Below are 27,315 nucleotides of genomic sequence, written 5' to 3' on the forward strand. Positions count from 1 at the left end.
CTGAGCCACAGCCTGTAAGCCATTCTAATAAATCCAATGACAGAGATTCATCCCTGCTTCTCTCACTTCTGTGTACTCACAGCCCCAATTCCTAGCCCATTTCCATCCCTAAACTACATGTTGGAGCTCAATACCTAGAAGCAAATTTTACCAGAAACCCCCAGAAGCCATACCTGTGAAGAGCCCAAAAAAATATACTTTCATGAAACACATGACCACTTTGCTGACCTATGATCTAAGGAGATGATTAGAAATCAAAAAATGGGACACCCATCTAACAAAGCCAAGACCTGATATCAACACCTAGAATGACAACCATCCCCAAATCAGATGCTTAGATGCCAGTGTAAAAACAAAATCATGGCAGCTAGGATAATATATTGCTACCAGAGCCCAGAAACGCCAACTGAGTAGGTTCTGAGAAATGCAATTTAGCTGGAGCACAAGACAGGATCTTCAAAATATCTATTATCAGTATGCTCAAGGTCATTAAAGAGAATATAAATAAATAAACTAATGAAATCTATGAAAACATCAATAAGCAATGTAATGAAATAAGGTAAATAGTTCAAAATTGGAAAGTAGAAATAGAATGAATAAGGAAAACATAGAGGGAAAGTTGTAGTGAAAAATATAGAAATACAGATAGAAACTTCAGAGGTAAACCTCACCAACTTACAAGAGAGATTCTTGGGTGTTGAAGATACAAGAGAAGAAATAAATACCTCAGTCAAAGAAAGTATTAAATCTAAAAACCTCCTGACATAAAACATCAGAAAACCTGGGACACTATGAAAAGATCAAAACTATGACTAATAACAATAGAGGAATAGAGAAGCAGAGAAAGAAGAAGAAAATCAGGTCACAGGCACAGAAAATATTTTCAACAAAATTATAGAAAATAATTTTCCTAATCTAAAGAAGGAGTGTCTATCAAGGTACAAGTAGCAGACAAAATATTAAAAGACTGAATCAGAAAAGAAATTTCCATGGCACATAATAATCAAAACACTAAATGTAGAAAATAAGAAAGAGTATTAAAAGTTGTAAGTTTAAAGTGACCAAATGACACATAAAGGCAGACCTATTAAAAAAAAAAGCAGCTAACTTGTAAATGGAGACGCCAAAAGCTAGACTATCCTGGACGTATGTTCCACAAACTCTAAGAGACTACAGATGCCACCCAGATGGTACATCAGGCAAGTCTTTCAATCACAATAGATGAATAAAGAAAGATATACCATAATAAAACTACATTTAAACAGCATCTATCAACAAATGCAGCTCTAGGAAGGGTGTTAGAAGAAAAACTTCAATCTGAGATTAATCACACCCAAGAAAATAAAAGGGATGAATAATAACAAACCAACAAATCAAAAGGAGAGAAAAAAAACAGATACTACACAACAAATTAGTGGGAGTAGATAAGCACTGCTCATTGATAACTTAAAATCGGTCTCAATTCCCCAATAACAAGACACATATTAATCAAATGGACTGCATATTAATAAAAAGGATACACTTTTATATTAATAAAATGCATCCTTCTGCTGCAACCATCAAACACATCTAAATATCAAGAATAAAAACCACCTCAGGGTAAAAGATAGTAAAATGATATTAAAAATATATGGACCCAAGACACAAACCAGTGTAGCCATTTTAATATTGACAAAATAAATCTCAGATCAAAACTAATCAAAGAGATAGAGAAAGACACTGTATATTCATCAAAGCAAAAATACCTTGAGAGGATACTATAGTTAAAAACAGTTATAAACCAAACACAAGGGCATTCAGGTTCATAAAAGAAACACAGATATAACTAAAATCACATACTTAACCTTACATGATAATTGTAGGTAACAATGTCCCCAAACTCACCAATAGATAGGTCATCAGAAAAAACTAAACAGAGAAATGCTGGGCTAAATAATAATGTAAACCAAATGACCTAACAGATATATCTTTTTCTCAGCATCTCATGGAACTTATACTCAGACATAAAGTAAATTTAAATGGTTACAAGAAAATTGAAATAACATCCAGCATCGTGCCTACTACCAGATTAAAGCTGGATATCAACAACAGAAAGCTTACAGATGCACTGAAATGGAACAATCTACCACTGAATAAAAAATGGTTCAAAATAGAAATTAAAAGGTTTAATAATTGAAGTGAAAACACAAAACACCCCAACTTATGGGGCACAATGTAGACAATTTTAACAGGCAAGATCATAACGTTAAATTTCTATCTTTAATAAAAGAAAATCCAAGAAATAAAACAAGACAAAACCAAAACTCATCACCTAAAACTATAATCACTCCAAACTCAGATGCCTAGATGCCAGCTTAAGAACACAATAACAGTACGAATGACGTTGGGCGGGGTGGGGGGTGGGGCTTCAGACACTTTGCCTCTTCTTTATTTTCGCCCCTTTCCCCAGCTCAGCTCCTTGCTGGAGGCGAGTGCACCTCGTCGGCTTCCAGAAGTAGCCTTGGAATCCTGGAATCCTGGCTCGAGCTGGGCAGGAAGGCGCGGTGGCCAGTGCTCTTGCGCCCTCCCTGCCTGGACGCACCCCTGCGACCAGGTGACCCAATGACAACAGAAAATGAAAGGCATTAAGAAAAGCCCCACAGAAGAATCTCTGTACCCGGAGTACTCTCACCAGACAGAAGGGTGCATCTTTCCTCTCCACAGATCTGTAACTTTGTTTTTATTATCATACTGTGAATGCAAAGTCTTTACCTTCTGCTTAGTCCTTACAGAAGAAAGGACACTTCACTCCTGAAAGAGGCACTGCCCCAGGACATAGAAATACAGGTCATTTCAAAGCAGTTGCTCCCTCTGATAGTCCAGAATTGTTGCTTGCCTGCTGTGGTAGATCAACCTGACTTTTTTGTAGAGCAGAACTTGCTGTAGTCCTAAAATACATAATCCAGAAATCCTATGAAGCTGAGCCCTCAAGAAAAGAAATTTTAGAAGTTATGGGTTTTAAAAAGACTTGCTTGAAAGCCTGTGCTGAAGTTAGTCAGTGGACCAGGCTATGTGAACTCACCATTCCTTTGGCTGTTGAGAATTTTCTCCATGAGTCCTCTGACCAGCCCCCAACTATCCCTGAAGAAATACTAGAGCTTGAGAGAAAGCTCAGCGAGCCTGTCAGAGTACACAATGATGACAAACTCCGGAGACAGAAGCTGAAGCAGCAGAAGGCTGCTGGCAGTGAGCCTCCCTCTGGTAAGGGAATAGCAAAGAGCAAGGCCAGTGCACAGAAGATACCCAAAGACTTGGCTGGTTCTTCCAAGAGTCTAGAGCTGAAGGTGGCGTTCTCAAAGCTCACAGTGCAAGAGGATGCAGCTGCTACCAATAGGGAGTCTTCCCACATCAGGAAAGCAAAAGCCTCTGATCTTCCGCCTCTGGAGCACGTGTTTGCAGAAGGACTGTACTTCACTTTGGCAGACATGGTGCTTTTGCCCTGTATTCACCACTTTTTGTAGGTGAATCTATTTGCAAGTAAAGTCATCGAAAGAGAATTATTCCTGTGATACCGTTGGTTGTTCCTGTTGGTAATTATTTGCAAGAAATTTTCAGAGAAGCTGGAACAGTTTCCACTACTAACCTCTTGATATCAGAGGATTCAGGAAGTGCCAAAAGTCAAAGCAGCAGCTTCTAAGTGTGGGATCTACTTTCTGTATTTATTGGAGTTGCTGAAATCTGCCAGTAAACAGCCTGCGAGCTGTAATGAAGTAGCAGCTGCAGATGAGCAGAATGACCCTTTATTTATAGGAGGACCAAGACCGACTATGACCAAGTTAATGGAAAAAGGCATCGAAGCGATGTTGTCTCCACACCCTTGTCCTGCTTGGACCCTTGACTGGAGCAGCCTTCCTGCTGCTGTCAGCCCCGAAGGAAGCCCTAGGAGGGCAAAAACCTCAACATTCATGTGGAAGCAAGACCCATTTGAAGGTAAGCAGAAAGAGCAGTGCCAGAGATACAGTTTCTCTGTCCTGAACATGACTCTGGACTTCATGACCTGTATGACCCCTTATGGATCTTCTGAGAATGATGTACATGAAGTAACAACTTTTAGACTTTCGAAGTGAGTGCTACGAGAGAGCTGAGACTGCCTCCTTAAATCTGCTAGCTGTAAGGAAACCTGGCAAAGGCGAGGCAGTCATTGGAGCTGAATGAATATAATTGCTGTTAATGAACCTAAATCTTGTGGGTCTGTAACATAACACTTCGTAATAGAGCAATAGCGGCAAGTCTGTCCTGCTAATATGTGTATTTACAAAGTTAGGTGAAAAGTAGCTTATGGTGAATATTAAAAAGTATAAGGAATAACTGGTGAATACTACATTTTGCCATAGTCTGTCCTTTGCAACTATTACCCCATTCCTAGCCTTTCTTTAATTGGCCAGTTTCAATTAGGTGGGGTTGAAAGATTCCTAACCTAAACAATTTATAAAGACACGTTCCTGTAGATGTTTGTGTTTTTCACAGAAAGTTTTTGTGAGGGTTTCTTGTATTATTAGTTTATTTATAGAACTCTATCTCTGGTCATAGTTTTTTTTGGTCAAACTAATGAAAAAAATCATTGTTAATTTTTTTGGATGGTTACTATATATTATGATGTTAGAATAAAGGTTTTATATATTAAAATAATTACATACGAAGTACTGTAGTTGAAATCTTCTTTAAGACTAAAACTAAATTTATTCTAATGTTTTTATAATGACTCAAATAAACTGCATTATTTATGATTGAAAAGAAACCACAATAACAGCCAGGACAATATATTTACTCACTTAACCACACCAGAAAGTTCTAGAAGAAAAGAAGAAATAATACCCCAAAGGAGTAGACAGCAAGAAGTAATCAATCTCATGCCTAAAGTTAGTAAGATAAAAACAAACCAACCAAAAAATGAACAAGACAAAGAATGAGTAAAACAGAGTTAGTTTTTTGAGAAAATCAAAGAATTTAACAAACTCTTACCCACATGAGCCAAAAGGCAGAAAAAAAGGGGGGGGGGGATTTCAGACAGAAACTATAGAGGGAAGCTTTACTAACAGAAGATATGAGATGGAAAAGAAAATCTTGGGAATTGAAGAAATAAGGAATACCTTATTATTGTAGAAAAAAGGAATACCTCACTTAAAGAAAAGGTTCAATCTAAAATACTCCTCTCATAAAATATCCAGAAAAATCTGGGACATTATAAAAATATCAAACCTAAGCATAACAAGAATAGAGGAGGAAGAAAAATCCCAGCTCAAAGGCCCAGGGTATATTTTCAACAAAACATAGAAGAAAATTACCTAACCAAAGGAAAGAGATGATTATAAAGATAGCAAGAAATAATTAAACTATCTAAGATTAATAAAATTAGAAACAAACCAACCAGAAGAAGAACAATATGAAGAATGAATAAAGCAAAGAGCTGATTCTTTGAGGAAAGTCAAAGGATAGACACACCATTATCTGAATTAGCTGAAAGGCAGAGAGAAAAGATTTTATAGTGGTACAAAAAGCAAATAGAACACCAAATAAATTGAACCCAAAAATGAAAGTTTCCTTACCACACAATAATTAACTATCTATATCCAAATCAGGCCCACAGAAGGTGCAAGATTAACTATACCCATGAAAACACGGGAAATTCATAATCTCATACCAGCAAACACACACACACAACCACCACCAACACCACCAACCAAATAACAGGAATCAATAATCATTGGCTGTAAATGGCCTCAATTCTCCAAAGAAAAGAAACAGACTAACAGTGAATGTGAAAACAGGGGGCATTCTTCTGTGGCCTATTAGAAATACAAGTCAATATTGAGGACAAACATTACCTCAGGATAAAAGTGTAGAAAAAGATATTCCAAGAAAATGGACCTAAGATACAAGCTGGTGTAGCCGTTTTAATATCTAGCAATATAGACTTCAAACAAAAAATATGGGGAAGGATACTTTATACTCATCAAAGAAAAAAATCCATCAAAATGAAATACATTCCAATTCTTAATATCAAAAAGATGTAGGATAGTCACATTTTATTATCAGTTGTCTAATGAATAATTAAGAATCTATATGATCTCTTTCGGTTCCATCTCCCCACTGTTGGGCATTTTGGCTAAGGGAATGCCCATTGAGTCCTGGAAGCCTCTCACATCCCAGGTCTCTAAGGATTTCTAGAGGTTCCCTGGCCCTACCTCACACTGCTGCATGTTTCCATTCATTCTCCTGGCAGTCCGGGCTTCTCTCTTATCTCCCCCATATCTAATCCTGCCTGCTTTTTCCCATCCCCTTCCTCTCTCCCAGCCAGATCTCTGCCTCACTTGATTATTTTGTTCCCCCTTCTAACTTAGAAGAATATCCACACTTGAGCCTTCCTTGTTAAGCTTCCTATTATCTGTGAGTTATATCATGGGTATTCAGAAATTCTGGATAATATCCACATATCAGTGAGTACATACCACACATATCTTTTTGTGTCTGGATTACTTCACTCAGAATGGTATTTTCTAGTTCCTTCCATTTGCCTAAAATTCATGATGTCCTCGTTTTTCATAGCTGAATAGTATTCCACTGTGTAAATGAACCACATTTTCGGTATCCATTCTTCAGGTGAGGGACATCTGGGTTGTTTCCAGCTTCTGGCTATTAGAAATAAGGATGCTTATGAACATAGTGGAGCTCATGTTCTTGTGATACAGTGGAGTATCTTTTGGGTATATGGCCAGAAAGGGTATAGCTGGGTCTTCAGATAGAACTATTTGCAATTTTCTGAGGAACTACCAGATTGATTTCCAGAGTGGTTGTACCAGTTTGCAATCCCACTATCAGTGGAGGACTATTCATCTTGCTCCACAATCTTGCCATTATGTGCTGTCACTTGAATTTTTTATCTTAGCCATTCTGATTGGTGTAAGATGGAATCTCAGGGTTGTTCTTATTTGCATTTCCTTGATGACTAAGGATGTCGAACATTTCTTTAACTGCTCTTAGTCATTTGAGATTCCACTCTTAAGAAGTATCTGTTTAGTTCTGTACCCCATTTTTAAATTGGGTTATTTGGATTTTTGGAGTCTAACTTCTTAAGTTCTTTGTATATTTTGGATATTAGCCCTCTTTTGGATGTAGGGTTAATAAAGATATTTTCCCGATCTATAGGTTGCTGTTTTGTCCTTTTTAACAACAGAAGCGTTGTAGTTTCATGTGGTCTCATTTGTCAATTGTTGATCTTAGCGCCTGAGCCATTGGTGTTCTGTTTAGGAAAATTTCCCCTGTGCCAATGTGTTTGAGACTATTTCAGTTTCTTTTCTATTAGAATCAGTCTATCTGGTTTTATAAGGAGGCCCTTGATCCACTTGGACTTGAGCTTTGTACAGGATGATTAATATAGATCAATTTGCATTCTTCTACACGTAGACTGACAGTTAGATCAACACCACTTGTTGAAAATGCTTTTTTGTACTGTATGCTTTTTATTTCTTTGTCAAAGATCTATTGTCCTTAGATGTGTGGATTTATTTGTGGGTCTTCAATTCCATTCCATTGATTGACCTATCTGCCTCTGTATCAATATCATGTAGTTTATATCACTATTGCTCTCTAGGACAGCTGGAAGTTAGGGATGGTGATACCCCCAGAAGTTCTTTTATTGTTGGGAATTGTTTTAGTTATCCTGGGATTTTGTTTTTTCATATGAAGTTGAGAATTGTTTTTTCCATGTATATGAGGAAGAGACCACCTCTAATAAATAGACATGGCCCCCAGATGAGGGATAGGGCACCCACAGATCTTCAACATTTTTGACACAGAATTGTTCCTGTCTAAAGGAAATGCAGAGACAAAAATGGAGCAGAGACTGAAGGAAAGGCCATCTGGTGACCCGTTCAACTTGGGATCCATCCCATGTATAGACACCGAACCCTGACACTATTACTAATGCCATGTTGTGCTTGCAGACAGGAGCCTAGCATGGCTGAGAGGTTCTACCAGCCACTGACTGAGACAGATGCAGATACTTACAGCCAACCATTAGACTGAGTTCAGGGACCCCTATGGAGGAGTTAGGGGAAGTACTGATGAAGCTGAAGGGTGTGACAACCTCATAGGAATGACAACAGTATTAACCAACCTGGATTCCTCAGAGCTCCCAGAGACTAAACCACCAACCAGAGAGCATTGGTTAGTCCATGGCCCCCAGCACATATGTAGCAGAGGATTGCCTTGTCTGGCCTAAGTTGGAAAGGATGTGATTAATCCTATAGAAAGTTTATGCCCCAGGATAGGGGGATACTGGCAGTGAAGTGGGGTAGGTGGTTGGGTGGGCTAGTGGAAAAGCACCCTCTCAGAAGCAAAGGGGAAGGGGCAATGGAGTGAAGAACTTGGGAGAGAGGACCAAGAAGGGGGCAACATTTGGAATGTAAATAAATAAAAATACTTAAAAAAAAACCCTATGTAAATAGATTGTTTAGAAGTTTTTAGTATATTTTAAACAATGTAAAAGTAATTTTTAATTATTAAGTGGCATTCTTTTCTCTTTCCCCAGCTAGCTTCCAATGAGCCAGGCTAGGCTGACTCCATGACAAGCTTCAAATTGGTCATTAAAAAACTAGGACTAAATCTATTTCCAAGAACTGGAACTCCTCCTCCTCCTTTTCCTCCTCCTTTTCCTCCTCCTTTTCCTCCTCCTTTTCCTCCTCCTTTTCCTCCTCCTTTTTTCCTCCTCCCCCTCTTTTGGATGGCTATTCTCTTTCCTGCCCAGCCATTGACCGATCATATTTTATTGATAAGTCAGATAATAAATTGGGAGCAATGTTTACACAAATGTGACCAGACATTCCTAGAATAAGTAATCTTATTCTAGGAACCCATGTCCAGATTACAAGGTGATATGAGGGCAGAGAAATCAGCATTTGAATAATACAAGAATAATCGTTACACAGTACATGAAAACATTGTACTAGCAAAGCAGTAAGTGTTGCAGGTATTCCTTTCTAAGATGTAACATTGTAAGCTCCATATGATATAATGTAATGGGAATCCAAACAGAGCCTCTCAATGTCAAAATAAGATAAATAAGTGCTCTGTAGTCTCTGTATTTCCAAATACACATTCACAATTTAAAAATTCCCCTTTTCCCTAAAATTAACACTCTAATGTTTTCCAATTAAGCAAGTTTAGTACATGTATACAAATTGATTCTCTGGGTTCTGCAAGAATGAAGTAAGTAAGATATACATACTGCTTAAATTCACAGATTTTGGACATTGCAACCTGATGGAAGACATGGCCCAAATTGTGTTAAAACTGGTAAACAACTGTTTTCTCAATGCTCTCTCCATGCTTAATTTTTTGAAACATATTCAGAGTTTTTGCTTATTATGGTAGTGGCTACTTAAAAGTTCTTGTTCAGTAAAGAGAGACAACAAAAGTAGATAGAGCTTGCTATTTTGTTTATTTCCAATTATTTGGGTTATCATGATAACCACATTAGGCTGATTAGAATTTCACTGATTGATATAATTAAGCTATTATGTAAAAAAAAAAAAAAAACCAGTTGAATTTAATGGGTGATTTAACGATGCTGTGTTCTTGAGTTGGCACAACCTTTCTTTAAAAGTAGAGAGAGAACAAAATGGAAAATTTAAAATGTTGGGCATATTTTATTAATAAAAGCTCTTTTAATTTCAGAAAAACTATTGGTTGTAGTTTGCAGCTGTGCTCAATTATAACATTTGATACAGACAATGAAAAACTTTTTCCTTTATCTTCAACTTTATAGAATAAGAAATAAAATATTTCCATTAAAAGAATACTATCCTTGACTTTGACCTGCACAGACTTTTTATTCAAAGGTAATTGGAAGATGAGAGCATTGGTTTTCAAGTGTTTGTTTAGGCACAATTGAAGGGGGATGTTCCTCTGTTAATGTCTTTTGGAAGGAAAGAAATAGGTAGAGAGATATAAACAATTAGGAAGTTTACTTGAGAAAGCAGAGCATAGCTCCAGATAAAGATTGAAGTGGGCTGTTCAAAGAGGATGCACAAGACAATGAGTACTCTCTGAATTTTAAAGATGTTTTATATATATTTATGGGATCGGTAACATACATATAACTTACTTTTTTTTTTCTCAAATCATGTTCGAACACTCTCATTTAGAGTATTTCTTTCCATGGTCCTCTAGAAAACTTCATGGCACAGGCATCAAAACTGCTACCTAAGTGATATTATAATGATGTCATATCTTTTGAAGATGAACAATCTTCATCAGCATATACATAGTGATTGGGAAAATGTCCTGGTGCCTTAGCATCTGACATAGGTAAACTAGCCCATCTGTAGCTTTAAGGACATTTAATTACAAAAGGACAATTTGATTTCCCAGAAACACCAATATGTAGATGAAGTTGAAATTGTTTGTTCATTTGGTTTGGTTTGGTTTGGTTTTCTTGCTTTTATTTTTTTATTAATATTTTTTAGTTTTGGTGACCTCATGATTAACTGCTTTTAAGACAGCTCAAGACATTTTAAAACCACTGTGATTTTTGAAATTGAACTTTATATCATGAAAACAGCAGCTGGGGTTATATAATAACTTTTGAGGCTATGAAAACAGGAACATGGCCTGGATGTTTCTTAGGACCTTCTTTCTCTGCTCCATTGTTCATGTCTTTCCTCTATCCAACACTACATTATGTCTCACTACATGTAGGATACTTATGAGTGAAAGACAGTTCATTTTTTTTATATTTAGTATGTGATATATACTATGATGAATGTTTCCTTTTAGCTATTTAAAACACAAATTGAAATAATAACTTCCAATTTGCACATTGCTTATAGGAACTTTGATGTTTTGTCTCTTTTTCTACAAATGAACAATTACCAACTCTTCTTTGACTGTTCTCTTTCACATAATCTAAGTGCAGACATGGAAGTTTCTGTGTACAGAGGACTGACCTGTAAGAGACCCAAAGCATTGCTCAGAGAAGAACCATGCAAGAGACCTACTTTAATGACTTCAGATGGTGACACCAACTAGAAAGAAATGACTGTAGTAAGTTCCTATTATGTTTATGAGCTAAACCCTTAACTGTTTATACCATTGGCCCCATTTCTCTAGAAAACTCTAAGATACTGTAGGGAAATATTTGTCTGTGTCCTCAAAGAAGATAGGACTTTGAAATTATATGAACATTGTCACTAATAGACTTCACTGCTAGTGTAGTACATGCAAATATTGGTGTATTTTATGGTAGTTAATAAAATCTTTACTCAAGGGTGCAGTCTGATTAACATTATAGCTATCTTACTCATATATGACAGGCAATGCTACTCTGTATATATAAGAAGTATAAGCATAGCACTGTAGAAGCTGATAGAGCCTTTTGGAAGTGATGTGCATAATAAAATGTATTGGTAAATCAATTTTAGATCCTCAAGTTATTCACTATTGGAAGAATTTTCATGAAGAAAACTTAGACTCAACTTATGACAGATTAATTATCATTTTTAATCATGATTATAGTTTTTAATAATTCCATATATATTCCAGAAAGTCACACACCTAAAAGAGGAAAGATTGGTAAAATTTTAAGAACAATGGAATCTATTAAACCATGTCAAATAGTAGTGTGTTAGAAGAAAGACTATGTTCAATAGAAAAGCTCTGCTTGGCCAGCTATGCAGAGGCTTTGTTCCAGTTGTCTAGGCTTCCCAAAACTATTTTTGCTAAAGTAAGGGACTTTTCTTTATTAGACTGACCCCCTCATCAAAACGTAAAACTATTGATTACTAGTGTTGTTTGGTAGCCATGAATCCAAAGCAAGTGTCAGGCAGCATGTACCAGATTGTCAACATTGTTATTAGGTGAAGCGAGGCCCAGAGCTAAGGTGGTATCATATAAGCATAAACTTACAAGGCCAGTCAGGAATATGAATGGTCTTCCTGATGCCAGGGTATACAGTAAAAAGAAGATTTACATGGTAAATGGTTTGTGACTCCAGAGGGGAAGAGGAAGAGACTGGGGTGGGGGTGGGGTGGAGAGAGAGAGAGAGAGAGAGAGAGAGAGAGAGAGAGAGAGAGAGACGCATCTGTGACTCAATTCTTCCCACATTCCAGGCCCCTTGTTGCTTGTTGTGATGTAACCTCTTTTGGCTAAGTTTGCTTACAATAAATCAAATCTTCTTAAGTATGGCCATGTTAGATTCTGATTGCAGCTCTTAGTGCAGGTCCTGTCTCCTGTAACCTAATAGCCTTCCTAACTTACAGAACATAGTTACAAAATGTAAAACGACTAATTGAAACACATCACTGTCTTTGATAGGTGATAAAGCTAAAATTCTTTACATAAAACTCAGACAATTAATACATGGAATTGTTAATATCAACCAAATGTAATTAAGTTAACCAATAAAATCATCTCTTTCATTTTTCAGAGACAAACTGAAACTCTAGTAAAGAGAAAATAACCCCCACTAATACTGCTTCATTATTAGTCAATGATATTAATAAGAAATCATCTTTGAGTATTCTATGTTAGGCTTTAGGTCAAACAAGGACTATTCCTTTATTTACTCATATATCCATTATTGAAAAGACTCATATGTACATCAGTTTGATGGTATGACATGTTTCAACTGTTTACATACATTAGAAGTTTTCAACTAGGCCAATCTCTCCTTTTGGGAATACAGCATCACTTTATAGATTACAATAATGGGCTTTACTGAAGTTAATGTTAATAGGTGGCAGCAAGAAATGACTTCATTCATATTATCCCTAGATCTTCCTGTTACTTTCCAGGAGACAGGATCTCCATATGTAGTCTAGGATAGCCCTGAACTTTCAGTTCTCTGACTGAACTAACTCAAACTCCCAGGTGCTGTGATCACCAGTATATTTTACCATACCCGATACCTTTTTTTTTTTTTTTACTTTTGTGAAGTTTACAAAACTTTAGTTTCCATGAAACTCAGTGATACCTCTGCAAAATGAACATGACTAAAGTTCTCCCCAACTATCTCGAAAGCTAAGTAGCTAAGGGCAATGAGGTGATGTGCACAAAGGGTTTTTTCAAGTTGTAAAGTGTTTGTAGCGTTACCTTATGCTGGAGAAGGACTTCTGCAACACAAAATAAAAACACATTTCTGACATCTGTCATTTGTCTTTCCTTTTGGAGAATCAGAGCAGTCAATCTGAAGTGAGTAGCACAAAGATGTCTCTTTAAAAAAAAAAAAAAAAAGTAGCTTTAGGCCACAAAACTGAAGTCTTTATTACTTCTTGCTAGATGGAGGCGCAGCCACTTACCTATGTCAAGGGCATCTGTTCCCCAACAGAGAAAACCAAGGCTCTTGAATCATACTTTGTTCATTACCTTTGCAGTTTGACCTTAAAAATTATGAGTCATGGTGATAGGTTTTTAAAAAGCATGACTCTAGCCAAAGGCAGAAAAACAGATTTGATGACCTTCTGAATACTGCCTCTCAGTCTTAAAATTGTGTTGTCTGTAAATGTTTTCTCAAGTAATTATAGAAAAATGTCTATCAGGACTGAAAATGAATTATAAAAGTATAAAATGGCTCTTTCCACATTTTAGATACTACAAGGTTTTATTTGCTATGCCTCTAACAGATTGGCTGAATTTAGAGAAAAAAGAGTTGTAGGTTATAACTTAGTCTATAGAGTAACAATTACTGTGTAATTAAAAGTCAGATGCTTCCTCACTATAAATGTTAAGAAAATTGCTGATAGACTCATTTTGGGAACTATTATCAGAAGTGTAAAAATCAGTCTAAAGTTATAGGAGATCGCTTATGACCCCACTTTACTAAACAGACATAATATACCATGTTCAATATATTTTATGATTTTACATATAACCTCAGAAGTCTGCCTGGAGAACATTAGATAAGTTCTTTCTGTAATCTCATTTTTACTTACAACCTAATTTTCAAAACTCTTGCTTTCAACAAGCAAAACTCAGAATGCTAGTTGTCTTTCTTGCAGTTGGCAGAATCTCAGAAACAGTAGCTCTGCTACATGCTAAAGGATCATCACAAGCTCATTTTTGTCACCTTCCCAAATACAACCTACAGTCCTAATCCCTGGCACTTCAGAAGTGACTTTATTTGGAAACAAAAGATCTACAGATGTAAGCACATAAGAATTCAGGTTTGAGTTTGTATCTTAGCCCAATGTGACTGTGTTCTCATCACATGGTCACAGATCAGCAAACATCTGAGACCATGCACAGGATTTGGAGGAAACATAGCTGAGTTTATGCCTTGAGCCAGAAACATGAAACAGAATGTTTGCATCATTTTAAGATGTATACTTCACTGATACTTAAAAAATTTGCTAAAAATACAAGCATTTTCTAATAAAATCAATTTTTTGTAGACATTAACAGGATGGGCTTTCTGAGAGAATTAGTTTTCCCCAAGGATTAGTCACCTAACTGGTTGCAGGGTACTGAGTAGTCTGCTCCAAAATCAAATACATACAAGCAACATCAAACAGATTCTTTGGGTTGTATTTATATATTCTTACTTATAACAATAATAATCAAAGAAAAAGAAGCTATGAATTTAATAGGGAATGAAGGGGTTCTGGGAAAAGTTTGAGGGAGAAGACATGAAAGGAGTTGAATGGAAGAAAGAGCAGGAAGGAAAATGACATAATTGTATTTTAAAATAAAATCATTATTAAGGAAATAAAAAGAAGAGGATGGGTCTCCAAGGCAGTTACTGAGTCCATATTTTCTAACCTCTCTGCCTTAGAAAGTTAGAATATGTTTTGCAGAACACATAGCAAGATGAAGATGCAGCTAGTGAGTGAGCAAGTGGAGCACACATAAAAGCAGCTTTGCATGTGAGCGTTACAAAGAAGCAAAACTGGAGTGGATATGAGTAGCCATCATGGATAATCCTAGATGGTATCATGAAGTGCTTTTTAAAAGGTGACATTTGAGCAGAGATATGAATGTAAATAGGGATTAAGACCAAAGGAAGAGAGGAGGTAAAGGACTTGAAATAGAAGAGTCTAATTGGACAGCCTGAGATGGGTGAGAGGTGGGAGCCTGTGACTGAATGGCTTGGAGGACCAGAGAAGTCACAATAAAGAATTGGGGGTTCAGTCTGCAGCCAAAAGAAAAACACAAGGGTGTTAGAGGTAGAAGAACAATGTACTCTATTCACATTACAAACCTCTGACTACGGTACAAAAATTAAGTTAACTGCAAGACCCAGAACAGGCAAGAGAAGAACTGCCCTGGTCAATGCAAGACTGAGTTTGATGGAATGAAGACAACAAGCCATCAAGGAGATTCTTATCTTCTCACATGACCTCGGTGGCAATCCTGTCAGGTAAGATGAGACAAGCTAGACTTGGAGGAGCAAGAAAAATGGAATCAAGACTTTGATTTAGGACCTGTGTAATTTTTGGTGTGTGTTAGAGATCTGTAGAGAATGATGAAGTAAGAAGTTATTGAAAACTTATAGGAAACATCAGTGTTGAAGGAATGGTTTTTGTGATAAATAAATGGCATTAAATCCACAAACTTACATGAAATTACCTCATGAAAAAGTAAAAAGAAAGTGGGAAGAGGAGTGAAGGCTATGTCCTGAAGAACACCTGACACACACTCTTGATGACCTGAGCTTGATCGCCAGAACTCATGGAGGTAGAAGAGGACTGCCCAAAGTTGTCCTCTGATATCCACTCACACATGAGCTGCAGTGCACAGCCTCACACCCTAGTAAACAAATACACAACATTGTTGCAAATGATCCTGTTCGTGGGATTTATAAAACTGATTTGCTCTTGTAGTCTTTTAGAGGCCTTCTTGGTCCTAACTTTCAGTGTAAATGCTATTTAATCTTTTCTCCTATCTTATCCCTCCCCCCCAAAAATAAATAGACTATATCCTGGGAAATATCATTATATAGAAAATGAGCCTATGAGGGGAATGCAATAAAACATATAGAGTGGGTTTGGATACTTAGCTGATCCATTAAAGGAAAGATGGTGCTATACCATAATTGAAAATGAAGTACTTGGGTGGCTGGGGCAGACATCTAGCTGATCTGCTCCCATGAAGACACCATATCCTGAGACATCTTAGAGGAGCCACTGCACTCAAAGCAGAGGGTAAGGACGCTTGTCCACTAACCTATGCCCCAGAGCAACAACTGGGAACAGGGAACTTGCAGGACCCACTAGGCACCTAAACTTCACCCCTGCAGATTACCACTCCCCTTCCAACCTTCTCCTGGTTCTTGTGGGTATGGCAGACACCTAGCTGGTCTGCTCCTGTGAGGACACCATATACTGAGACATTCCAGAGGAGCCACTGTACTCAGAACAGCTGAAGCTCAGAATCACAGAATCGCAAAGGTATCTGGACACTGAGGAGTTCTGACACAAGCAAGATAACTGGAAAGACAGGCTCCAGTCAGAGACAGTGAGTGCAGGTAGCACTAGAGTTAACAAGATGGCAAAAGGCAAGCGCAAGAACATAAGCAACAGAAACCAAAGCTACTTGGCATCGTCAGAACCCAGTTCTCCCACCATAGCAAGCCCTGGACACCACATCACACCGGAAAAGCAGGATTAAGAATTAAAATCACTTCTCATGATGATGATAGAGGACTTTAAGAAGGACACAAATAACTCCCTTAAAGAAGTACAGGAGAACACAGGTAAACAGGTAGAAGCCCTTAAAGAGAAAACACAAAAATCCCTTAAAGAATTGCAAGAAAACACAACCAAACAGGTGAAGGAATTAAACAAAACAATTCAGGATCTAAGAATGGAAGTAGAAACAATAAAGAAATATTAAAGGGAGACTACCCTGGAGATAGAAAACCTAGGAAAGAAATCAGGAGTCATAGACACAAGTATTACCAACAGAATACAAGAGATAGAAGAGAGAATCTCATGAGCAGAAGATACCATGGAAAACACTGACACAACTGTCAAAGAAAATGCAAAATGCAAGTAACTCATAACATAAAACGTCCAGGAAATTCAGGACACAATGAGAAGGTAAAACCTAAGGATAATAGGTATAGATGAGGGTGAAGATTCCCAACTTAAAGGGCAAGTAAATATCTTCAACAAAATTATAGAGGAAAACTTCCCTAACCTAAAGAAAGAGATGTCCATGAATATACAAGAAGCCTACAGAACTCCAAATAAACTAGACCAGAAAAGAAATACCTCCTGACACATAATAATCAAAACATCAAATGTACAAAACAAAGAAAAAATACTAAAAGCAGTAAGGGAAAAAGATCAAGTAACATATAAAGGCAGACCTATAAGAATTACACCAGACTTCTCACCAGAGACTATAAAAGCCAGAAGATCCTGGACTGATATCATACAGACCCTAAGGGAACACAAATGCCAGCCCAGACTACTATACCCAGCAAAACCCTCAATCACTATTGATGGAGAAACCAAGATATTCCATGACAAAATCAAATTTACACAATATCTTACCAGAAATCCAGCATTTCAAAGGATAATTGATGGAAAACTCCAACACAAGTAGGGAAACTACAAACTAGAAAAACCAAGAAAGTAATCTTCCAACAATCCCAAAGGAAGATAGTTACACAAACATAATTTCACCTCTAACAACAAAAATAACAGAAAACAGCAATCATTTTTTCTTAATATCTGTTAATATCAGTGGACTCAATTCTCCAATAAAGAGACGTAGACTATCAAACTGGATACATAAACAAGACCCAGAATTTTGCTTTATACAGGAAACTCATCTCTGTGAAAAAGACAGACACTACATCAGAGTAAAAGAATGGAAAACAATCTTCCAAGCAAATGGTCCCAAGAAACATGCTGGAGTAGCAATTCTAATATCAAATAAAATTGACTTTCAACCAAAAGTAATCAAAAAAGATAAGGAAGGACACTTCATACTCATCAAAGGAAAAATCTACAAAGATGAACTCTCAATTCTGAACATCTATGCCCCAAATGCAAGGGCACCCACATACATTAAAGAAACTTTACTAAAACTCAAAGCATACATTGCACCTTAAACAATAATAGTGGGAGATTTCAACACCCCACTCTCAGCAATAGACAGATCATGGAAACAAAAACTAAACCAAAACACAATGAAACTAACAGAAGTTATGAATCAAATGTGTTTAGCTGACATCTATAGAAGATTTCATCCTAAAACAAAAGAATATACCTTTTTCTCAGCACCTCATGGCACCTTCTCCAAAATAGACCATATAATTGGCCACAAAACAGGCCTCAACAGATACAAAAAGATTGAAATAATCCCTTGTACCCTATCAGACGACCATAAACTAAGGCTGGTCTTTAATAATGACAAAAACAATGGAAAGCCCACATACACACGGAAACTAAACAATGATCTACTCAAGGTTAACTTGGTCAAGGAAAAAATAAAGGTAGAAATTAAAGACTTTTAAGAATTTAATGAAAAGTAGGACACATCATACCAAAACTTGTGGGACTCCATGAAAACAGTACTAAGCAGAAAACTCATAGCTCTAAGTGCCTACAAAAAGAAACTGGCGAGAGCATACAGTAACAACTTGACAGCACACCTGAAAACTTAAGGAAAAAAAAGAAGCAAATATACCCAAGAGAAGTAGATGGCAGGAAATAATCAAACTCAGGGCTGAAATCAATCAAGTAGAAACAAAAAGAACTATACTAAGTATCTACAAAACCAGGAGCTGGTTCTTTTAGAAAATCAACAAGATAGATAAACTCTTAGCCAGACTAACCAAAGGGCACAAAAACAGTATCCAAATTAATAAAAATCAGAATTGAAAAGGGAGACATAACAACAGAAACTGAGAAAATTCAAAAAATCTTTAGATCTTACTACAAAGGCCTATACTCAACAAAATTGGAAAATCTGGATGAAATGGACAATTTTCTAGATAGATACCGGGTACCAAAATTAAATCAGGAGCAGAGAAACCATCTAAACAGTCCCATATCCCCTAAAGAAATAGATGCAGTCATGAAAAGTTTCCCAACCAAAAAATGCCTGGGGCCAAATGGTTTTAGTGCAGAATTCTCTCAGACCAATTCTTTTCAAACTAATTCACAGAATAGAAACAAAAGAAACACTACCCAATTCGTTCTATGAAGCTACAATTATACTCATACCTAAACCTCACAAAGACCCAACAAAAAAAGAGATCTTGAGACCAATCGCTCTTATGAATATTGATGCAAAAATACTCAATAAAATTCTTGCAAACTGAATCCAAGAATACATCAAAACAATTATCCATCATGATCAAGTAGGCTTTATCCCAGAAATGCAGGGATGGTTCAATATACAGAAATCCATCAATGTAATCCACTATATAAACAAACTCAAAGGAAAAAACCACATAATCATCTCACTAGATGCTGAGAAAGCATTTGATAAAATTCAATATCTCTTCATGGTGAAAGTCTTGGAAAGATCAGGAATTCAAGGCCCATACCTAAACATAGTAAAAGCAATATATAGCAAACGAATAGCCAACATCAAACTAAATGGAGAGAAACTTGAAGCAATCCCACAGCCTTTATAATAGTCACAAATAATATAACATATCTTGGAGTGAATCTAACAGGATTTTCAACAAATGGTGCTGGCTTAACTGGAGGTCAACATGTAGAAGAATGCAAATCAATCCATTCTTATCCTCTTGTACAAAGCTCAAGTCCAAGTGGATAAAGGACCTTCACATAAAACCAGATACACTGAAACTAATGGAAGAGAAGTTGGGGAAGACTCTCGAATACCTAGGCACAGGGGGAAAGTTCCTTAACAGAACACCAATGGCTTATGCTCTAAGATCAAGAACTGACAAATGGGACCTCATAAAATTGCAAAGCTTCTGTAAGGCAAAGGACACTGTCAATAGGACAAAATGGCAACCAACAGATTGGGAAAAGAGCATTACCAATCCTCCATCTGATAGAGAGTTAATATCCAATATATACAAGGAACTCAAAAAATTCAACTACAGATAACCAAATAAACCTATTTCTTTCCTACTTTCATGTCTTTGCCAGGACAGGAAGCAATATTGTTCAGGTGTTTATTTTTAAGACCTAAATTTTTCCTTTGGGAAAGCTTCCCAAAGAGTTGAACTGAGCATGAAGCAAACTGAGTTAGCAAGGCCTTCAACAAAAAATTTACTGACTCATCTATATTGGATATTTAGTAATGATAATAAAAAATTTATTTCTATTAATCTCTACAAGTTGAGCCTCCTTAATTTATTCTGATCTTTTTAGCATAATAAAAATACATTGTGTCTTGGTCTACTAAAGATGTAATTGTTTGGATTTGGGGGAGAATAATTTTGTACAATGGGAACTAAATCTTGGGAAAGGAAGACATGACTAGAGGAGCAGAGATATTGAACAGGTTGGCTTTGTCTTGTATTTTGTTTTGTGTGACAGAAGAAAGAGTAGAATATAAAACTACAGACCCAGAAATAAAAACATACAGACAACTCCTGCCTCCATCACACATTCAGTTACAAAATACTTGAGATATTTCATAGTTTCTCTGAGTTTTACTTTTCTTGTTTGTAAAATAACATGGCATTACTTATTACTATAAATGCATGTGAACCATGTGTATATGTGGGCACATATGCAAAATACTTAGAAAAGGTCTTTTCCTTTGGAATTAGTGAATAAATTACCAGCCAATATAATAAGGTATCCACACTAAGGTGGTTTGAATATGCTTGGCCCAGGGAATGGCACTATTAGGAAGTATGGCCTTGTTTGAGAAGGTGTGTCACAGTGGGAGTGGGCAATGACACTTGCCTCCTAACCCTGTAGGAGCCAGTCTTCCACTAGCAGCCTTCAGATGAAGATGTAGAACTCTCAGCTCCTCCTGCACCATGCCTGCCTGGATGCTGCCATGCTCCCTTGTTGATGATAATGAACTGAACCTCTGAACCTGTAAGCAGCCCCAATTAAATGTTGTCCTTATATGAGTTGCCTTGGTCATGGTGTCTGTTCAGAGCAGTAAAACCCTAACCAAGACAGAAGTTGACACCAGGAACTGAGATAATGCTGTGATAGGCCTGATCGTGCTTTTGTTTTGAAAATTTGGATTTGGAAAGCAGCAGAACACTTTAAGTGGGGCTTACTGGGCCATCCTAGTAGGACTTTGGAAGACTGTTGCTGGTAGTGATTTGAACTGTGCAGACCTGGCCCAAGAGGTTTCAGTGGAGAGAATTACAGTATGTGGTCTAGAGACTGTTTTTGTGGTATTTTGGTGAAGAATGTGGCTGCTGTTTGCCCTTGTCTGAAGAGTCTGCCTGAGCCTAAGGTAAAGAGATTATATATTAATTGCATGCACAAAGGAAGTCTCAAAAAAGCCCAGCAGAGACTTTGTTTTCTGGTTTAGTCTTAGAAAGAACATTCTGATCAAGCATAACAAGTTTAAAAAGAAAAAAATACAAAATATATGGTTCAATTAATAATAAATGGGCACCAAGCAGATCTCTGAGTTCAAGACCAGCCAGGGACAAAGCAAGTTCAGGTGAAGAAAAGCTTAAGTCGAGGCACAGAGCTACACACATTTAATCCCAGGAGGCTGAGACTTGCAGAACACTGAGTTCAAGGTCAATCTACATAGCAAGTTCCAAGATAGCCATACTTGGGAAGTGATGGAGTTGGAAAACAGAAAGCTCATAATAGAATAAGAGGGGAGAGGGGGACATGTTCCAGCTTCAGTAAGCAGGAGAACATGGCAGCTTTGGTCATGTAGCTTTGGCTTTAGAGTCAAGAATAGGAGAAACTACTGGAACAATTGATGCTGGTTAGCTGGGGCTAAGAAATTGGTGGTGATTAAGAACAGACCAACAGGAGCACTGAGCAAATCTTGGGCAGGAGCTCTGCCCCCAATCTCACAGAACCCAGAGGGAGCAGGACTCCCAGGAGCTCTAACCTGGGCAGTATCTTAGGTAGGCAGGCAGCAATGCCTGCCCCAAACAGGGAGTAACTGGGACCCACTAGGACCCAGGAAGTCACTCCTGGCTAGGAGCACTGGTAATTTCCTGTCTGTGCCTGAGCACTGAGTAGATTTGGGCCCCAGTTCTTACCCCATTAGTAACACCCACCCCACAGAGTTCTGATACAACCAAGATAATAGGAAAGACAGGCTCCAGTCAGAGACAGGGCAGGTAGCATTAAGGAGATCCAGATGGCAAAAGGCAAGTACAAGAATATAAGCATCAGCAACCCAGGGTACTTGACATCATTAGAACCTAGTTCTTCCACACTAGAAAGTCCTGAATTTCCCATATCACCAGTAAAGCAAGATTCAGATTTAAAATCACTTTGAATGATGATGATAGAGGACTTTAAGAAGGACATAAATAACACTCTCAAAGAATTTGAGGAGAACACAGGAAAACAGCTAGAAGCGCTTAAAGAGGAAACACAAAAATCCCTTAAAGAACTACAAGAGAACACAACCAAACAGGTGAAGGAACTGAACAAAACCATCCAGGACATAAAAATGAAAGTAGAAACAATCAAGAAATCACAAAGGGAGACTACTCTGGAGATAGAAAACCTAGAAAAGAAATCAGGAGTCATAGATCCAAGAATCACCAACAGAATACAAGAGATAGAAGAGAGAATCTCACAACTGTCAAAAAAAAAAAAAAAACCCACAAAATGCAAAAAGTTATTAACACAAAATATCCAGGAAATCCAGGACACAATGAGGAGACCAAACCTAAGAATAATAGGTATAGATGAGAGTGAAGATTTCCAACTTAAAAGGCCAATAAATATCTTCAACAAAATTATAGAAGAAAACTTTCCTAATCTAAAGAATGAGATGTTCATAAACATACAAGAAGCCTATAGAACGCCAAATAGACTAGACCAGAAAAGAAATACCTCCCATCACATAATAATCAAAACACCAAGTACACAAAACAAAGAAAGATTATTAAATGCAAGGAAAAAGGAAAAAGGCTAAGTAACATACAAAGGCAGACCTATCAGAATTACACCAGACTTCTTACCAGATACTATAAAAGCTAGAAGATGCTGGACAGATGTCATACAGACCCTAAGAGAACACAAATGCCAGCCCAGGCTACTATACCCAGCAAAACTCTCAATTACCATAGATGGAGAAACTAAGATATTCCATGGCAAAACCAAATTTGCACAATAGCTTTCCACAAACCCAGCATTACAAAGGATAATAGCAGGAAAGCTCCAAAACAATGAGGGAAATTATGCCCTAGAAAGAGCAAGAAAGTAATCCTCTTCCAACAAATCCAAAAGAAGATAGCCACACAAAGATAGTTTTACCTCTAATAACAAAAATAACAGGAAGCAACAATCACTGTTCCTTAATATCTCTTAACATCAATGGACTGAATCCCCCAATTAAAAGACATAGGCTAATGGACTGGATACATAAATAGGACCCAGAATTTTGCTGCATACAGGAAACCCACCTCAGTGACAAAGACAGACTCTACCTTAGAGTAAAAGGCTTGAAAACAATTTTTTCAAGCAAATGGCCATAAGAAACAAGATGGAGTTGCCATGCTAAAATCTCCAGCCTGAGAACACAACGGGAGGGAATCATGGCTCCACCTGTATAGGTAGTTGAGGTTGGCCTTGCCAGACATCAGTGGAAGTGGATGGCCTTGGTGCCTGAAAGTTTTGTTTGCCTAGTGTTGGAGAATTTCAAGAGCAGGAAGGTGAGAATAAGAGGATGTTGGGTGCACACCTTCATAGTAATTGGAGGGGGGTGATGGGGCAAGGGGTTAGGCATCAGTGGAAGTGGAGGGCCTTGGTGCCTGAAAGTTTGGATTCCCTAGTGTTGGGGAATTTGAGAGCAGGGAGGCAAAAATAATACAGAATTTACTTTGATTTCAAATTTAAGGTTTTCATTAGTACGAGCTTCTAATTGATATAAAAGTGAGATGAATATTGTTACTCTCATTGGCATTGTGCCTGTATAATACATTTAGGAATACAAGGCTTAGACCCAATCCTTCTTTAACTTTTTTAACTTATTTGAGAAGGTTAGACTGTGAGTCACGGGCCTATAGCAAATTCATGACTTTGAGTTTATTGTTAGGGTATTTTCTACATTTTATTTAGAAATAACTGAGAGGACTTAACAGACAACACCCCAGATTACCTTACATGGATAGTTGGTTTTTAAAATGTCAGAAGTCCACAGAATTGACGTTACAAACATTTCTGTATTAATGTTCTTTTTGATTAGAGACCTGTCTGCTCCTGACAGCTTCCTGTCTTGGACTCTAAGAAGAAATTGAGCATCTTTGGAGTTACTCCAGTTGTGGTGAGACAGCCACTAGGCAAGAAATGCCTCTTTCCTTCTACAGACAAATTACTGTCCAGAAAAGGACACACTTGCAGAATAGTCGACTGATTATATCTGCCAAGACAGAGTAATCAGCCCTTAATAATTCTGCATCACTAGGTCTGTCAGATGATCCTGGGCCAGAAGGCTGAAGATCGGATGCTCCAACATTTTATAGTATAGGGACTGTCCAGGTGTTCAGCGGTCTCCATAAATTGGCTAAGTTTTAGAAGCTATGCTTTGTGCTTCCCATAATTTCAGTTAACTCACTCAGTCTGGATTTCTGATGAGGTTGAAAACTTATACTCTCATAGCCAATCTTGGCTATTTTCTTTGAGAGAAAAGAATTGAGAGGATGGTTTTCAGCTGACATTCATCCTAAAACCAAATAAAAAAACTGAGGTTCAGAACTCAGTCTCTTAGGTAGGAGAGATGACAGAGGTTCTGGTTAGTCAACAAAATGATGGTCTGGGTATTAGGTCTATCTTGTACTTTACTGACACAAATTGGTATAGTTATGCTCTAATGGTATTTTGAGAGAAAAGTTTTTTTTTTAAACAGGAAGGGTGATATGTAGGGGGAGCTAAGGTGGGAGGAGTACAGAGAGGAAGAAGAAGAGTAAGGAGGGGAGGAGGAGAAGGAGAGGAGGATCTAGGTGATGAGAGACAGAAATGGGGGGGGGCACATGGAGGCGGATGTTCACATGTCTCTGCCAGTCAAAGATAGTTGATATATCTAAGTTGGGTATTGGGTTACAGTTGTGATTGATATTGAGCACTACCAAACTTATAACGCCTTTGGTTAACATTAAAAAATCGAATAAAAGCATAAAGGAGAAGGGGGCATGAGATAGGGGTTTTCTAGGGATGGGAAATGGGGAAAGGGGATGGCATCTGAAATGTAAATAAAATATACAATAAAATAGGAGACAAGTGTTTTTAAAAAAAAAAAGAGAGAGAGAGACCAACATTACTGAGTTGAAATCTGGGAAGTATTTTCTGAGAGCACAAAGAAACTCTGTTCTAGAGATAGCCAAAGTTGTACCTCATGCTGCAGCTGGACTTGGTAATGTATAAGAATCATCCTGGTGGTACTGATTTTGAAGGTTTGAAGGGGCCATGGAGCACAGCTGAGACTTGGCACTGTGGGATACCATGGAAGGCAATTGGTGAAGGTGCAGACTCAGTTGTAGTTGGCTCAGGGGACACACAAATGATTTGAGACTTGGCATCATTAAGAGAGCCTATGAGAGGCTATTGGTGAAGCCTAGTTGTTGCAGAAGACCCCAGTGTGTTGGAGATGGCAGTACTGTGGAATGATCACCACAAACTGCAGCAGCAGTGGAGAGAGTCAACCAGAGCCTAGAGTGTACAGAGAGCAGAGCTGAAGAAGTGTCTGAAGCCCTTTGGAGGAGCCCAGATCATGTGTGGATTCCAGATATTGGAACAAATAGCTGTGAAGTTGAAGTTGACTTGGAGGCCCCAAGGTGTTAAAGATGCCAGAGCCAAGAGATACCTGGACAGGAAAGCTGTTAACACACGGAGTGGAACCAACCTGTGAGAAAGAAGTTTGTTCAGTCAACAAAGATGAAAAAGGAGTTGGAGATCTGAAGACTGTATTGACATCCAACATGGGGATGAAGAGTTTGGAGTTTGCCCATCTGGTTTCCTGTCTTGCTTTGGGGATTACAGTTAAGTGATTAGATGAATCTCAAAAGAGACTTTTAACTTTAGACTTTAAACATTGTTGAGTTTGCTATAGACTATGGGGACTTTGGGAAAGTTGAACTAAATGTGTTTTATTATGCTAGGTCTAGGTATGGCCCCCATAGTCTAATGTGTTTAAACAAGCCTCTGAGGGGCAGAGAGAGGAATGGGGTAGTTTGAATATGCTTGGACCAGGGAGTGGCACTGTTAGGAGGCATGGCCTTATTGGAGTAGGTGTGGCCTTTATGGAAGAAGTATGTCATTGAGGAGGTGTGTTATGAGACCCTCCTCTTAATGTGAAAGCCTGTCTTCTCATAGCAGTCTTCAGATGAAGATGTATCACTCTCAGCTTCTCTTGCACCATGCTTGCCTGAATGTTTCCATGCTCCCACCTTGATAATAACAGACTGAACCATGTACTTTTAAACCAGCCCCATTTAAATGTTGTCCTTATAAGGGTTACCTTAGTCATTCTGTCTGGTCACAGCAGTACAATTCTAATTAAGACACACGCGTTAACAAATTATCCAGTAAACCAGGCCAAATACAGAAGCATGAGAATGGATGTAAACCTCTTCTGCTCTCCACAAAGTAGTTAACTGTATGGTTTTTCCATATTTATGATGCTAAAGGAATTTTTCCAGGCTTCAGCAGAACTTTTTATGACTTTACTCAGTGAAAAATCCTTTTAGTATCTGGTATTCGGATCTTTTTTGGTGTTCACTTCAGGCAGAATAAACATTATGTTCCTATTCCTCACTGCAGGAGCACCTGAAACAGGTGATTGGCTTGTCTTATGCTTTTAGATCCAGGAAAATTTAATTTCACTTGAAAGTGGAAAAGTCTGAGAGAATTTGAGAAAAGGCTTTTACTGTAAAGGGTTGGTAGAGAGTCTGCAGGCTGATTCAGTAGTTTCTCAGGATTGCCTCATTACTGAGGGTATGTTCAGACAGGACCCCTTATTTTGATAAAGGACCTTCTTTCAAATTTCAGTGATGTTTCTCCAAAAGTATGGAAAGAACAGTTGAAATAATACTCTCTAGTAGAACATTGCCTGTTAGTCCACAGTGTTCTACCAACTAATAAAACGTCCCCTTTCAGAGGTGTTAACAAAGTCACCTGCCAATTCCCAAAGAGTTAGTCCAACTGGGAAAGCATTCTGTCTCTCTTTCCCAAGGCA

At 37.8% G+C, this 27,315-nt stretch overlaps 1 pseudogene; it reads left to right on the top strand.

The window, feature by feature from the left end:
* Window positions 1-2,614: 2,614 nt before the first annotated feature.
* LOC143438419 (glutathione S-transferase C-terminal domain-containing protein pseudogene) lies at window positions 2,615-4,209 on the top strand (annotated as a pseudogene).
* The last annotated feature ends 23,106 nt before the right edge of the window (window positions 4,210-27,315 follow it).

The sequence above is a fragment of the Arvicanthis niloticus genome, chromosome 25 (genome assembly GCF_011762505.2).
Source record: "Arvicanthis niloticus isolate mArvNil1 chromosome 25, mArvNil1.pat.X, whole genome shotgun sequence".
Classification (NCBI taxonomy): Eukaryota; Metazoa; Chordata; class Mammalia; order Rodentia; family Muridae; genus Arvicanthis; species Arvicanthis niloticus.